Raw genomic sequence first — 13,136 nt, forward strand, 5'->3', positions numbered from 1 at the left:
CCTAATTAGGCCACCCTGTTCTTATTTATTTAAAACTCTTCAGCCACATGGATTTCACTATTCCTTTGATAACCTACTTCAGTATTTCGCGGGCTTAGTTCTTAAGCTATTTCTACAAAGGACTGGTGGTGAACCACCAAGAGAAACATGTATTACAAAAATAAATAGGGCACAACCTTAAGAAATGTACTTTCAAAATTACTCTGAGTTTATCAACAACGAACTTTGATGTTCTCACACAGTTGTATATAAAAATGTTTTTACCCAAACCACTGAAGTCATCCAGTGTGGACATAAATAAAAGAGGCACCCAAAGTCAATGTAAGGAGACAATATGAAACAAAGTAAAATCAGCAAATTAGCCTGATGTGAGGCTTTGTTTTTTGTTGTTTCTGCTTTTATAGTTGCTGTGGTTACCCTCTGTTTCAGAGTCATTTTATCCTCCAATTGAATTTTCACTTCAAAGGTTTAAAATGGTGGGAGAGAATGAAGAGAGACATGTGAACATACAGCTAAGACTATCTTCACTAGTTAGTCACTAGGTGCTAGCTAGAAAACACCTCAAACCCAAAACAGCACACAGTTATTCATACCCACAGGAACAAGCTAAAGCTGGTGGAGACCTCTTCTGATTTTTATTAAATGATCAGCTCACATCTTCATCTTCTACCCAATAGAAAAATAAAATTCCAAGTAGAAGTTCATATATTCTCCAGAGATGTTTCTTTTGCACCATTGGGACACGTGGGTTTTTTTGTTGTTGTTGTTGTTTTTTTAAGAGAGAGAGAGTGAGCAGGGAAGGGGCAGAGGGAGAGGGAGACACAGAATCCGAAGCAGGCTCCAGGCTCTGAGCTGTCAGCACAGAGCCCGGCGCTGAGCTTGAAACCACAAATTGCAAGATCATGACTTGAGCTGAAGTCAGACACTCAACTGACTGAGCCACCCGGACGCCCCAGGACACAGTTTTTTTAAAATGAGATTTTCCAAATATGCTGATTGAGTTACATGCAAAGTTGTGCACAGACAAAAAGTTTAAGTAGAGGGCAGAGCTTTAGGGAACCACTTTACCGACAAGAAAAAGAGGCATGTGAAGTGGGTTAGTTGGTTCTCCGTGTCAATATTTACCGAGCAGCAGTGACACACTAGGTATGGGGGACAGTGGCAGGTAAGATGGACATGATCTCTGTCACCCTGGAGCTTAAACACTGACCAGGAAGACAAACAGTCTTTGAAAGAAGTGACACTTTGAGCACACTTAGCAGAGGCATCGCTCTGACCGCAGGCGCGTGGTGAGGACCGAGAACCCGATACCCTGAGACGCGATGGTAAGGCTGGAGCCCACGGTGCGGAAAGAGCTGGCCGGCCGAGGCAGACGGCTCTGCAGTGAAAAGGGCGTGGACAGGTAAGCAACTACTTCCCTAATAACACGCTGCTATGGATTCTGATGCCGGGTACCCCCACAAACAAGCTGCCAGCTGTCAAAGTCACCCCAGATCTTAGCGATGCTCATTATCTAATGAACGCATTGCAGTAGACAGACGGTTAAGACGCTCCCAGTGACCTCTGCCTCCAGGTGTTTGCATCCTTGTGCGACCCCTCCCCTGGAGAGGGGCCTGACCTGGTTCACTTGCTTCTAACCAACGGACCATGGCAATGATTCCATGATTAGATTATGCAACTTGTGGCTTCTGTCGAGCATGTTCTCTTGCCTTCCGAGCTTGCTTGCTTGGATGACGCAGCTGCCGTGCTGGACAGGGAAGTGAGGGGGGCCTCCTGCCAAGGGCCAGCGAGGAACCGACACCTCTCAGGGAACTGAAGTCTCCCTGTAACCATGTGAGCTTGGAAACCGACCCTTTCCCGGGCCAACCTTCAGATGGGCGCCTGGCCCCTGAGTACAGCCTGTGACAAGGGGAAGCAGAGGGCCAAGCTGTGCCCACATTCCTGACCCACGGAAACAAGGAGGTCAGAAACGTGCACTACGTTAAGCCACTGAGCCGTGGTCACTTGTTACATGGCAATAGATAACTAATGCATGTGCACTTATAATTTAAATATTTTTTACAGCCACTGTGGATAAAAGTGACTGGGTGAGTCCTGTATTTTATTTGTGAGAGAGAACAGATGACAGATAATTACTTTTTTTTAAGTTTCTTTATTTATTTTGAGAGGGCATGAGCAGGAGAGGGGCAGAGAGAGAGAAAACCAAGCAGGCTCCACATGGTCAGTGCCGAGCCTGCCACAGGGCTCGAACTCACAAACGGTGAGCTCATGACTTGAGCCCAAACCAAGAGCTGGATACCTAACCAACTGAGCCACCCAGTTGCCCCAAGGACAGGTAATTATTAAACAGTAAACTTCCCCGGCAGAGAAAACACATTTTAGCTAAGTCCACGCATGTCCTTTTAATGCAGAAACAAAGCATCAAAAATGTCAGACCCTGAAAATGGGTCCTTCACCCTATTTTCCTGTCAGTCCCTGAGGGTCAGGACTTACCCCAGGGAAAGTCCCCAGAATCAACATAGTGACCATCTCAAGTATTATTCTATCCAGCATCTTTCTGGAAAGATGAGCTGCTGTCTCCTCAAACCCTGATACCCCAGGAGCAACATGAGATGGGACAGCTGTGAAAGGTTCCAAACCTTGAAGGGCACTTGGGGGTCATGGTTCTTTCCAGGGTAGCCACATGGTAAACCACCGTGGGCTCTGGAATCGACCATCTAGTATGGTTGTGGCTCAGCCTCCTGGGAGACAGATCTGAGAGGCAAGTCCCAACCGGTCTGTGCTTTAGTCCCTTCCTCTGTAAAATGGAAAGAATTATAGCACACCCTTCCCAGGACTGTTGTGAGATTTTAATGAGAGAATTCACATGAAGGGCTTAGCCCCACATGTGCTGAATGGCTGGCTCCGTGCCAGGGTTATCACAAGGACTGGTGTTAGTGTGTCGATTTCTTTACTGCCTATCTGGACAGTACTTCCTGTGCATAATCTTGCTGTGCCACCTGCTAGCTGTGTGACCTTGTACAATTTGAACTTCCTAACATTGGCTTTCATATCAGGAAAAGAGAGTGGTCAGAGTATCTCCCGCCTAGGCCTGCAGTGATGCATGGAGGATGCATATAAGCTCTTGGCTCAGTGTTGGCACACGGAGGTTACAAAAGCCAACACTCCTCTAAGAAATTTCTTACTTCTGTCCTCAAAGGGAGAGCAAGGGCCCTCGGGAAATAGGAGTGCTGCCCAAGTACGCAGGTTAAAGTGGTCTCCTAATGTGTTGAACTAAGACTGAATGGACTTTTTTTTTTTTTTTTTTTTTTGAAAATTCATTTGCTTCTTTGCAACTCAATGGAAAAGGTAACCAGACCAACGGTTTAAGATTCAGGAGATGAACAACCTTGGCAGCGAAGGAAAAAATGTCTTTCCGTTTACTTTTTTTCTTCTACAAATTGGAGAAAATAACAGCCGCATTCAGCCTTAGCGTGGAACATTTTTGTCAGGGTCTGGAATGTTCCAAGGTTTAGTGACTAGCAACGTAAGGCTGCAGGGCCTCTGACTGGCCGTACCACTGCAATCACATAGTCCAATTGGTAATGAGCACAAAAGTTAAGAGCTTATATATATGCTTCACCCACAAAATGTGAGAGATTCCTATTTCTACAAAACCCTACCAGCATCTACCCAGCACCTTGATAAGCATTTTGCATTTTGCAATTATTTTCCTCATAATTCTACTCTCAGTCCTTCTCCCAAATCCCCTCATCAACAAGCCAGTGGAAGGCGAGGGCTGGGAAAATGACGCCTCTGGCCTGGGTTCTGACATCACCCATGCTTCGTCCAGCTCTATGCTGAGCCCGTAGCTCTCCCATGCAGTGGAGAAGAAGGAACATGACAATCATTTTGTTTGCTGTAACCAAATGATATCTGACATTATTAGGCCACTCTCAGATGGTCCTAGTTGGCAGAGAGATGCCTCCGCCCAAGACCAAGAAAAACAAAGACTGAACCAGTGCGCCTGGGCGGCTCAGTCCGTTAAGCGTCTGACTTGACTTTAGTTCAGGTCACGATCTCCCATTCCTGAGTTTGAGCCCAAGGTGGGACTCTGTGCTGATGCCGCAGAGCCTGCTTGGGAGTCTGTCTCCTTCTGTCTCTGCCCCTTCCCCAATGATGTTCATGTTCACACACTCTCTCTCTCTGTCTCAAAATAAATAAAAATAGGGGCACGTGGGTGGCTCAGTCGGACTTCCGCTCAGGTCATGATCTTGTAGTTCATGAGTTCCAGTCTGGCATCGGGCTCTGTGCTGACAGCTTGGAGCCTGGAGCCTGCTTTGGGTTCTGTATCTCCCTCTCTCTCTGCCCCTCCCCCATTTATGCTCTGCTTCTCTCTGTCTCCCTCTTTCTCTCAAAGAAATAATAAAAATAAATAAATAAAAATCAACTTTACAAAAAAAAAAAAAAGACTGAACCATGAGAGTTAAGACTAGAGGAAAAGAAACAGAAGCATCCTGCCTTCCCAAACCTCTGCTGCCCCTGTGTTGACCTCTGAGATTGACCCACACACTCATCTTCCAACAGAAGGAGTGATGGTGGCTCACAGAAGCTGAGCACTCAGTGACTCCCAAGGCGCGAGCCCAAACCTCCATCACTGAACCGACAGTGGTACCACGGATCCCCACTCCAATTACAAAATGCGCTGCCCAACCTGCCTGTAATTCAATGCTCACAACAGCCCAGCAAGGTAGGCCATATCCTTTATCCTTGGACAATTCAGGAAACTGAGGTTCAGAAAGATTCAGTAGTTTCCCCAGGTCACAGAGCTGTAAAGAGTCCAAGCCAGACCTGTGCAGTTCAAGTCCAAGTTCTGACATGGCCCCCAATACCTGTCAATGTCATCACCACAGCACAAGAACACACTGCACCCTCACCACACTAACCCTGCAGGGAAGTGATGTCAGGGGAGGGCAGTTAAAGAACTTTCCTTACCTGATGTCATTTATGTCCATAAGAGGAGCAGAAGCCTCTATTAGGGACTTTTTTGTGCTATAAGACTTTTTCGTCTTGGCCTTTTTTTTTTTTCAATGTTTTATTTATTTCTAGGCGAGAGAGAGAGAGACAGCGTGAGCAGGGGAGGGTCAGAGAGAGAGGGAGACACAGACTCTGAAATAGGCTCCAGGCTCTGAGCTGGCAGTCAGCACAGAGCCCGATGCGGGGCTCGAACCCACGACCCATGAGATCATGACCTGAGCTGAAATTGGATGCTCAACCGACTGAGCCACCCAGGTGCCTCTTGACTTGGCTTTTAAAACTCTGTCCTGTCGTGGTGCCTGGGTGGCTTAGTCGGTTAAGCGTCCAACTTTCGCTTAGGTCATGATCTCGCGGTTCGTGGGTTCGAGCCCCGCATCGGGCTCTGTGCTGACTGCCAGCTCAGAGCCTGGAGCCTATTTCAGAGTCTGTGTCTCCCTCTCTCTCTGACCCTCCCCTGCTCACGCTGTCTCTCTCTCTCTCGCCTAGAAATAAATAAAAATATTAAAAAAAAAAAATCTCTGTCCTGTCTAGTCCCTCCTGCCACTCCTTGGAAATCACTTTCCTACTGAACCTGTTACCAATGCCATGGCCCTTGGCTGTGCTAAGAAAAAAGGTTGAGAGCACTTTTTCAGGGTGAACAGAGATAAGAAAAAGGAGAGACACTGAACCACATGCATCAGTGTGACAGGAAGGACATCCACTGCAGTTAAGTAAACTATGCCCCAAAGAACAGACTTTCCCCATGAAGAAACTGGAAGTAAGACTTCATGAATTGAGTGCAGTAAATCCAAACTTTAGTGACAAGTCAGGTATCTGATTTCTCGAGCTAAATAGGAGAGAAGTCATTCTGTATGGGATCATGTTATTCATTCCAAGAGTTACAAAGATACGCAGATGAATGTTTCCATCACCGGCCTACCCCATTATATGACCCGCTCTCTATACAAGAACTTGAAAGTATGGAACAAATTCAGTATACACTCGTGGATGGCTCACATGAATGGAATTCTGTTGACACCTCTTCTGGCAGAGGAGCAGCTTCTGGGAGTATATTCCAGCCTTGTTTCCCAGCTGTTCACATTCTGCCTCAGCCAGAGGAAGATGGGAACAGCTGATGGCTTCACCCCCAAAGCTCAGCTTGGCCCCATCATTAGCACATCTCACCCCTGCAGCTGCCAACGCAAAGACTAACATACCAGCAGGAAAGCAGCTGACTTGCTTTTCTGACCAAGCTTTGGAGTCTTGGAAGCTGAGAACCAGGGTGCCAGGTGGGTTCGACTCATTTTCTGTACATCTGTAGGATCCGCTCACTCTACGTGCCAGAAGGTGAGCAGCTGTGTCTGTTTTTCTCGCCATCATATCCCCAGTTCCTGGCACAAATCTGAGATTACTGTAGGCAAATAAATGTGTTGACTAAGAAAACCAAAGACTCAACATTGGGGATTCTCAGTTCTGAAAGGATGGTGGACTGAGCAGCCTCAGACAGAAAACTTTCTCACTACAAACACAAAAATGTGAAATAAAATGTGGCATGTTTGTAGTGTAGACATAACTAAAGTAGAATGAAAGGAAAGGAAATCACCAAGATCCATAAATTTAAAAAAGAATTAAAAAAAGAATTAATACCCAGTGCATTCATGTACTGCCAATGCCATCAATGCCATGGAGACTCAGCAGATACGGGTCTTCAGTCTAGGAACTGTCAGTTTAATGATAGGCAGTATGACTGCAAACACAGGAGATGGGGAACTAGAGCTGGGACCCCTGTGTAAAGTCAGGATCCTGCAGGACTGCCCTTCCCAAGTTCAAGGGGCTAGAAGAACTCTACCAAACGCCCCAGGGAAACTACAAAGTGGCATGTCTACTCAGAGAGCTCATGAAGGTTAGGGGGTCTCCCAGGAGAAATCAAAACCTCAAGCCTTCACCACATGGGTGTAAAACTCAAAATGATAATAATCATATGGTATAAAATGCCCAAAATGAGAAATTAACATAAAAACTGGGCTCAGATGAGTGAGATCTTGAAATATCCATCATAAGTAAATAAACTGGTCCACTAGAACTTTCCTAATTCCAGGTGAATAGGACTCTGATGAAAGCAGTAGCAGTGACAGGAAAGGCTGAAAATGAGCTCAAAATTTAAAATCACAAGGCACTGGAAGAGATAACTCATGACAATACAGAATCAGCACCCTAAGAAATAGAGATACTAGAATAATCTAAAAAGGAAGGTGGATAAATAAATGAATCTATTTTATAAATACACCTACACACACACATATAATCTCTACCTCCGCAAAACTTTTAAAGACATAGAATATACAGAAGCCATAATAGATATAATGAAAGGACATTATTTATAAATTATCTGGCAGTTTAAAAAAATAAATCTATAAACGAAAAAGTAAAGGCATTGGAAAATGAAAGTCAATTCATAGACAGTTTAAAGACCAATGTAGACATTGCTTGAAAGAGAACTGGGTGGGGCACCTGGGTGGCCCAGTCAGTTAAGCATCCGACTTCGGCTCAGGTCATGATCTCACGGTTCATGGGTTCAAGCCCCACATCAGGCTCTGTGCTGACAGCCAGCTCAGAGCCTGGGGCCTGTTTCAGATTCTGTGTCTCCTCCTCTCTCTGACCCTCCTCTGTTCACGCTGTCTCTCTCTCTCTCTCAGAAATAAATAAAACATTAAAAAAAATTTTTTTTAAAAAGAAAAAAAGAAAGAGAACTGGGAAACGAACTTTAGGCCTGGAGACATCACTCAGCGTATAAAGCAGAGTGATAGAAACAAAGAGAAATTAAAAGCAGTATGACTGAATAATAAGGTCCCATTACACATAACAGAAGTCCTAAGGAAGTAATGGAGAAAATAGACAAGACAGTAATCGTAGAGATGACGGTGAAGAATTTTTAATAATTGATTGGATTCAAGACACACATCAAGAGCAGATATACACAAATTAAAAATAAATCCATATCAAAAGTCATGATTATAAAAAACTACAGAATCACAAAACAGACAACCAACCAACCAAAGAACAATCTTAAACAAAACCAAAGAAAACCTTAGTGCAAAGGACACCAATAATTAAAGACTTCTCAACAGTAATAATAGAGACCAGGACACAATAGGTAATATCTGCTAAAGGACAATAACCATAACCTAGAATTCTATATATAGCTAATGCTCATGAAAATGAGAAAACAAACAATTTTCAGGCAAATACAGAGAATTTCCTATTCATGGATCTTCAATGAAACACTACTTTCCTAAGAAGCAAACTAAGTCCAGGAGGCAGAATTGGTTTTCAGGAAGCCATGGTGGAAGAGAGGAACTGGTTACACTGGACTAATCAAAATAAGCCAGGACTATTGAAGAAATAAACAGAAAGCCTACCACCACCACCCTATGACATTTTTTGATATTGTGTTTCAATATGGTAGAATAAAATGCTAGATAACAAAAATTAGTGGGAGAAGAGATGAAAGGCATTAAGCATTCTTAGCCTATAGTACTATGTGAGAAGAGGCTAGAGTTACTGACCAGCTTTACACTTTGGCACCTGAGGTGCAAATGTTAAAAACTTCACAGTATTGGGGCGCCTGGGTGGCTTAGTCGGTTAAGCATCCGATTTTCGCTTAGGTCATGATCTCGCAATTCGTGGGTTCTAGCCCCGCGTCAGGCTCTGTGCTGACTGCCAGCTCAGAGCCTGGAGCCTGTTTCAGAGTCTGTGACTCCCTCTCTCTCTGACCCTCCCCTGCTCACACTGTCTCTCTCTCTCTCTCTCTCTCTCTCCTAGAAATAAATAAAACATTAAAAAAAATTTAAAAAAATTTCACAGTACTACTAAAATTGTGGAAATGGAATGTATAACCTCTAAATTAATGGAACTGGACCTACTAATATAAATAATAGGATATAGAAAAAGAAAAGTATCTAAAAATAGCAATGGTAAATACAAAAAAATGAAGAGTTCCAAATTAACAAAGCGACAATAAATGTAAATGGATAAAATTAGTCAGTTAATAGGTAGCAATTACAAAATTTTAAACATACAGGGATATTTTCTTTATGATGGCTACTTGTGAAATATAACATGGAAAATTTTAAAGTAAAGAGATAGTAAAATATATACCAGAAAAATTTTAACCAAAAGAAAACTGATACAGTAATTTTGTCTTAGACAAATCTGAGACTGTACACAGTTGAATGGACCTCCCCCAAAAAAACCCAAAAAACCCTAACCTCAAAAAGGAATAACACAAAAACTGACAGAATTACAAGGAGAAAAAAAGAAAACTCATGATTCTATTGGAGTTTTAAAACCTCTCTTGGAAACAGAAATACTGAGTAAAAACTGTTTGTCATGGTATGATTTGATATCAGTTAATAAGCTTAATTTAATTGACATTATATTAGAACCCTATACCTAATACATTATCTTCAAACACATATGTGGTTTTTCCAAAAATTAACCATGCATGAGCTCATAAAGAAAACTTCAAATGGATGAGAGTCAATAGGACACAGATGACTTTTTCTGACACTAGAGTAATAATATCAGAGATAAATAACAAAGAAACTACCATTCCTCAAGCATTTGGAAAGTAAAAGACAAACACACCAATCAAAACATATGTCTAAATAACTTAGTAATAAAAAAACATATTGGAAGTTATAGACCATTTTGGATAATATGATAACACTAAACCAAAAGCAAAATGTGTGCAATAGCAAATGTAGTACTCAGAAGGAAAATTTTACCCTTTTTGAATACAACAGAAGAGACAGGTGACTGTAAGTGGAAGAGCTGGTCTTTCACAGAACAATGTAAGTTCCAAGAAAGTAGAAGAAAGGGATGAGAATTTAATGAAATGGAAAATAAAAATAAATCTATAAAAGAAAAATGCAACAAAGTCACTTAAGACAGAGAAAATACAAATAGCACTTCAACCACTGAGAAGACTAAGTTGACTGTCAAATTTCTCATGAAAAGGCACCACACCCTGATATGGCAAAGCTTTTAAATGAAAATAAAACATATTTACACAAAGGAAAATTAGAGACTAAAGTTGGTTGTCAACATTGCACTAAAAGAAGCTAAAGTCTTAAATAAAATATTAGTAAATAGAATCCAACATTGTATTTTAAAAATGCATACAATCCAGAGAGGATTTATCCTTGCCCTTCAAGGATGACTTAACATAAAATCTATTAATGCAATACATTACGCTAACAGAGGAGAGGAGGGGAAAAATCAACAATACATAAACAAGGCATCAACAAATGCTGAGGAAAAGTTTGAATAAATTAAGTAACCATTTATATATGTTAAAAGGAAAACATTGTACCAAACTAGCAGAATAGAGAAATGTTCTTAACCAGATAAAATGTGTCTAACAAAATTTTACAATAAACATCTTAATGGTAAAAAGCAGCTAGTTATTCTCGCTGAACTTGAGGAAAAAACCCCAAGGACATTTGCAATCATCATGTTTGTTTATCATTGTAATGGAGGGTGCTAGTCAATGAAAGAAGAAAAATAAAAGAGATAGAATGCATAATAACTGTAAAGAAAAAACAAAATTTGTCATCATATTCAGATACTAGTTCTTTTAGAATTTTTATGAAATCAATTTACAAACTATCAGAATAAAAATCAAGCAAAGTCTCTGAATTCAAAACCCAAACTCAGTAACATTCATTTATACCGAAAAGAAAACATAAATGAGAACTTTCTTCTGAAGGGGGAGAGGCAGAGAGAGAGGGAGAGAGAGAATCTTAAGCAGGCTCCACAACCGGCATGAAGCCTGATGTGGGACTCAATTTCACCACCCTGAGATCATGACCTGAGCCAAAATCATGAGTCAGACGATCAACTGAGTGAGCCATAGAGGCACCTCGAGAACTTTTTAAAAATAAGTAATTCCACAAATAAAACAAGAATATCCATAAACTGGCATTTGTAGAAGCTAAGTAATAGACATATGTGTGTTCATTACACCAGTCTGTCTGCTTTTGTATGTGTTTAAAATTTTTCATATTAAAAAGCTAAAACCTAAAAATAAAAATAGTGATACCATTCAGAATAACAAATCTCATAAAATACACCTCATAAAGATGTGCAAGAGCTTTAAAGGGAAAATTATTTAAAAGTTACTGAATAACATTAAAAAACACAAGTATAAAGAAATGACCACATTCATGAAGTGAAGCTTCATGAGCTTCAGTGAAGCTTTGACGTCATGAGGTAGTCAATTCTCCCTCAAATTAGCCTGTAAGTCTCCATAGGGTATTTTGCAGAGCTTATCATGAAGATTCTAAAGTTCATATGAAATATTAACATTCAAGAATAGTCAAGATAATTTTACAGAAGAGTAGGGAGAGGAGGAGGGGAAATTAATGTTCTTTGAGCACTTAGCAAGAGGTGTCCAAAGCATTTTCCATGTATTTTATCTCATTTACTCTTCTACACACCCCTGTGGGGGCACATGCTATTATTATCATTTCACGGAGGGAGAAACGGGGAATAAACTGCACAACTGTGTGAGGTTTAGGGTGACCAATCTTCATGGTTTGCCCAGTACTAAGGATTTCCTGCAATATGGGATTCTCAGTGCACAGACTGGGAAAGTCCGGACAACACAGATATTAACCACCTTCCCAAGTTCACAGATCAGAAACTCGGTGGCAGAACTGATATGTAAACACTAGTAAGCTGACCTCAAAGTCTGTCCTCTATACCGCTATTTGCCAACCAAACCAAACACTTGGGACTGATTACAAAGTATAGAAAATTGAACCCAGGAGGATGCTGGAAACAGGATAAATAAATGTGCAACAGAACAAGGAACCCAGAAGCATATCTGTCTATACTTGGCATTTATCAAATGAGAGAAAGGATTCAATAGATGTTAACTGGGTTGATTGGTTTATCTATATGGGGAAAAAAATAGATGCTGACTTCATACAATAAATAAAAAATAAGCTCCAGTTATACTAAAAGTGAAGAGTAAAAAGTTAAAATTTAGAAGAAATTATTTTTAAAATCTCTATTGGAGTTTCGTAAAGAGAAAAAGATTTAACTTAACCTAGAAAAATGGGTAAATAATAAGAATAAGTAACTCAAAGAAGAAACACAGAAAACAATAAAGACATATAAAAAGACTCTCAGAGGCTATAGTAGTGACAATTAAAATAATACGATATTTCATCTCCAGCTTGGCAACATCTAAGTCTGAAAATGCCAAGTATTTGCAAAAACACAGGTAACCTGAACTTTCTAACAACTAAGCATGTAAAATGGTACAACCAATTTAGAGCAAAACATATGAAAGCGGAAAATGGGTGTATGCTACTACTCAATTCATTTGTAGTAGACTCCATAGAGCTCACACCTATATAAGGAGATAGGTACAAATATCTTTTCACCATTGCAATATCAAGAAGCAGGGAAAACAGATAGTTATCAACAGGAATGCACAATTTATGGTTTATTCAGTTAAAAGGAATGAAGTAAGCATATGTATCAACATAAATAAATCTTTAAAATATTGATTTAAAAAAAGTAAGCTGCAGAAGCTTGTTGTATACAGTTGGATACTGTTCATATAATGTTTAAACAATGTTTAAATATAAAAGAAATGCTGAATACTGACACACACACACACACACACACATACACACATATAAACCCACCAACTTCAGAGTAGCAGTTGCTTCTACAGAAGGAAGAAGTGGCTGAGTAGGAGAACAGGAGATTGATATAAATAGATCTTTAATATTTTACATCTTTAAATTTTAAAAATTCTGAAGCACATATAGTAAAATCTGGTTGATAAGGATATCAAGTTAACAATATAATTTATTCTTTCAAATTTTGAAATATTTTGCATTCATAAGCAAATGGATGAGGAGGACCAAAAGTCTTTTTCAATCATCTTTTTCATGATCGCAACTTATACTGAAATTGGCTGAGAAAATGATTTTAGTTTAGAAATTTTACTTAGTAGGCCACACTTCTGGAATGCATCTATCTCATAAACCTGAATACAGCTGCACTAAGATATAACACAGACTCCAAATCCTAATGCAGGCTAGGCTCCCACGCACATTACC

At 40.5% G+C, this 13,136-nt stretch overlaps 1 protein-coding gene across 2 annotated transcripts in view; it reads right to left on the reverse strand.

Moving 5' to 3' along the window:
- Positions 1–13,136, reverse strand: part of ADAM12 (ADAM metallopeptidase domain 12) — a 347,908-nt gene that overhangs the window by 326,500 nt on the left and 8,272 nt on the right. The window lies entirely within an intron of this gene.

This window comes from Crocuta crocuta, unplaced genomic scaffold (assembly GCF_008692635.1).
Source record: "Crocuta crocuta isolate KB4526 unplaced genomic scaffold, BGI_CrCroc_1.0 scaffold466, whole genome shotgun sequence".
Taxonomy (NCBI): domain Eukaryota; kingdom Metazoa; phylum Chordata; class Mammalia; order Carnivora; family Hyaenidae; genus Crocuta; species Crocuta crocuta.